Source organism: Echinops telfairi, unplaced genomic scaffold, assembly GCF_000313985.2.
Source record: "Echinops telfairi isolate 266 unplaced genomic scaffold, ASM31398v2 ScPeMD7_7475;HRSCAF=8513, whole genome shotgun sequence".
Classification (NCBI taxonomy): domain Eukaryota; kingdom Metazoa; phylum Chordata; class Mammalia; order Afrosoricida; family Tenrecidae; genus Echinops; species Echinops telfairi.
The window spans coordinates 19,315,991-19,319,197 of record NW_022111379.1 but is presented as its reverse complement, the minus strand read 5'-3'; positions in this window follow the sequence as shown (position 1 = coordinate 19,319,197).

The window sequence follows — 3,207 nt, the reverse complement described above, 5'->3', positions numbered from 1 at the left end:
GTTCATAGCCTCTAGACAAGCAGATGGATTCTTGGCTCCCATTAACTCTAGCCCCAATCCAAGAACAGTTAGATCTTATAACATGTCCCTGCTGGATACTTACCTTCATAAAATAATCACTGAAGATAAGGGTGCTACAGCAAAGTGTGGTGAAGAAAGCTTATGGTGCCTGGCTATCAATTGGAATAGTGTCTGAGGTCTTAAAGGCTTGCATTCAAACAAGCAGCCATTTAAGTGAGGCATCAACTAAGTACACACAGAAGAAGTACACCAGCCTGTGTGAGCCAAAGATGATGATACAAAATCCAAATATGATGAGGGGGAAAAGTACCAGAGCTTAAATTGTGAACACCCAATTTGTAGAAGGCTCGGGTGCACAGTGGGAGCCCAAAATCCATCTGCATGTTATCTAGTTAGATTAAGGCTCTGGAAGATCCCCTCTATCCATAGGCAAGGTACTCAAACAGCTTTGCTATCAAACAAAAAGTGTTATAAACTTGATCATGGTGGATTCATGGTATAATATGATACTTGGTCAGTTGACCTCCCTCTTGACCCAACCTGAATTTGCTCTAGGGGCTAGTATTTCTCACTTGTTCCACAACAGAAATTTCTTCTCTGACTTTTAAAATATTGATGGTAGACTTTTCTTTCTTATTCTTTATTTGTATTTTTATCTTTGTATTATTATTATTTTCTGCTTGCTATTTTGTTTTTGTTGTTCATTATTTCTATTGTTTTTCCCAGTTTGTGAAGCACAGAAGGAATGGATGCATAGAGACAATAACTGATGCAAGGGTTTATAGGGGATGTGGGGTGGGTGGGGGAAGTAGGGAGTTTGAGGGGATCTGGGAGGCAAGCAAGAAATGCAGGAGTGGGAAGGGAACACCAGAACTGATTGTGATGATGTATCTACAACTCTTTTAAAAAGCTATTTTACCATGGAAGTGTAAATACGTGAGTATTATATCATGAAAACTAAAAAAGATAAGATGAATACAACACAATTCTGGTCTATATCCCAACTTCATTCTTTGGAGGCCTCTGGTCTTGGCCTCCATCACTTTAGGAAGAGATCTTAAGCATGCTCTTGTGACTGGCTTTTTCTCTGTGTCTGAGATGGCTCTTCTACACAGAGGAATGGCTTTGGGATGGAGATAACTTTATGTGAAGAGGGTAATAAAACCCAGGATAAACAAAGAACTTCATGAGAAAATGAACAAAATAGGAAGCGTCTCACTACCCAACTTCAAAACCTATTATATAACCACGGTAATCAAAATAGCCTAGTACTGGTGCAATGATAGGTGCACAAATCAAAGAGAATAAAAAACAGGAAATAAATTTATCCATCTATAGATAACTGATCTTCAACAAAAGACAAAAATATAAAATTCAATGAGAGAGTTTCTTTAACAAATGATGCTGGCAAAATTGAATCTCCATCTGCAGAAAAATGAAATAGGCCCCTTACCGTGTGTGTGTGTGTGTGTGTGTGTGTGTGTGTGTGTGTGTGTAATGAAATACTCTGACCCCTGTACCAAAATGCACTCACAATGGGTCAAAAACCTGCATGTAAATTCAGAGCTATAAAGATCATCAATGAGAAAATAGAATAGAAGATCAAATAAACACTGGGGCCTACTAAAAATAAGACACCTATGTACATCAAAAAAAAACTCATTAAAAGAGTAAAATTAGAACTTACGGATTGGAAAAAAAAATCTTTAGCAACAGCACAACAGACAGAGGACTAATCTCTAAACTCTCTAGAAAAATGCATTATTTCAATAAGAATAAAACCAAATCCTCCATTTATAGAGTGGCAAAGGACATGAGCAGTTTACCAAAAATGGCATCCAAGTGACTAACGAACACCTAGTAAAATGCTCAAGATTACTGGGCATGATAATAAAATCGAAACAATGAGATCTCTCCTGTCACTGATAACACCATCCCAATTCCCCAAAGCAGACAACAAGAAAGGCTGCAGAGGGTGTGGAGAGATTGGAACTCGCATCCACGCTGGTGGGCCTGCAAACATGCACCGCCATTGTGGAAAGGGATAAGGCTCTACCTCAAACAAGCAGTAGTAGCAATTCCACAGGAGTCAGCAATACCTCTTCTAATTATAGACCCTAAAGAAAGGAACCATGACATGAACAGACACATACCAGTCATCACAGCACTGCTCACAAGAGAAAGAAATTGGAAACCACCTACCTGCCCATACGTAGAAGAATGGATAACAAAACTTTGGTGCACCTAGTGGAATACTATATATACCTAAAAAAAACACTGATGAGACCACAAAGCACCCCATGACATGGATGGACCTTATTCCGAGCCAAGTGAGTCAATCACAAAAGGATATAAACCAAGACAAAGACTGTGTACCAACGGGGACATACTTTAGACATCCCCAAGAAAAGGAGGGCAAAGGTGAGGAGATAAAGCAATGAACTTGAAGGTTGATCTACCTATGACTTGGATCAAAGGGAAGATGGAGGTCCAGAGAAATCAGGGGGAATGGAATACAAGGTATAGTTGATGAGTGCTTTGCACGATTAAATGCAGAGCTGATGGTCTGAAATGTACCCGCCAGCCCAACCACCGCCACCTCCTTAATCCACAACTTGAAAATTCATTTAAAAAAAGATAATTTACCAATTTGGACCACCAAGTTACATTCCCTCAGACCAAGGAACACATCTTACAGCTCACAGAATGCAGCAGGGCGTCAGGAAGCATCTTATTACAAGGACATACCCTGTTGCGTACCACCCTCAGTGTAATGGTTTCATAGAGCAGGAATGGGCAACTGTAACATTTATTATCTGAAACAGGGAGAAATAAAAGCAAAAAGGCCTACCTTACACACCTCCATCAGCATGTGCTCACATTCAACGTGAGGCTAATGCACAGCAGAATGACTCACGGCACGGTCCCGGGCCATCCTCACCCTCGTTCCTATGCCTGACTCTACTGATGCAGCTGTCATCAATGCATCCCATTGCGGGCCTTCCCCTTCTCCTCTGCTCCTCCACTCAACTAAGCATGATGTCTTTCTCCAGGGACTGGACAACGAAATCCTGCCAGTCATAGTTTCTCTTCTTATTTGATCTTGAAAATGGCTTCTATATTTCAACGTTGTTTCTTTAACTCTAAAGTTAGCATATTCTTTTGACTAACCTGGTGAATTCTAGT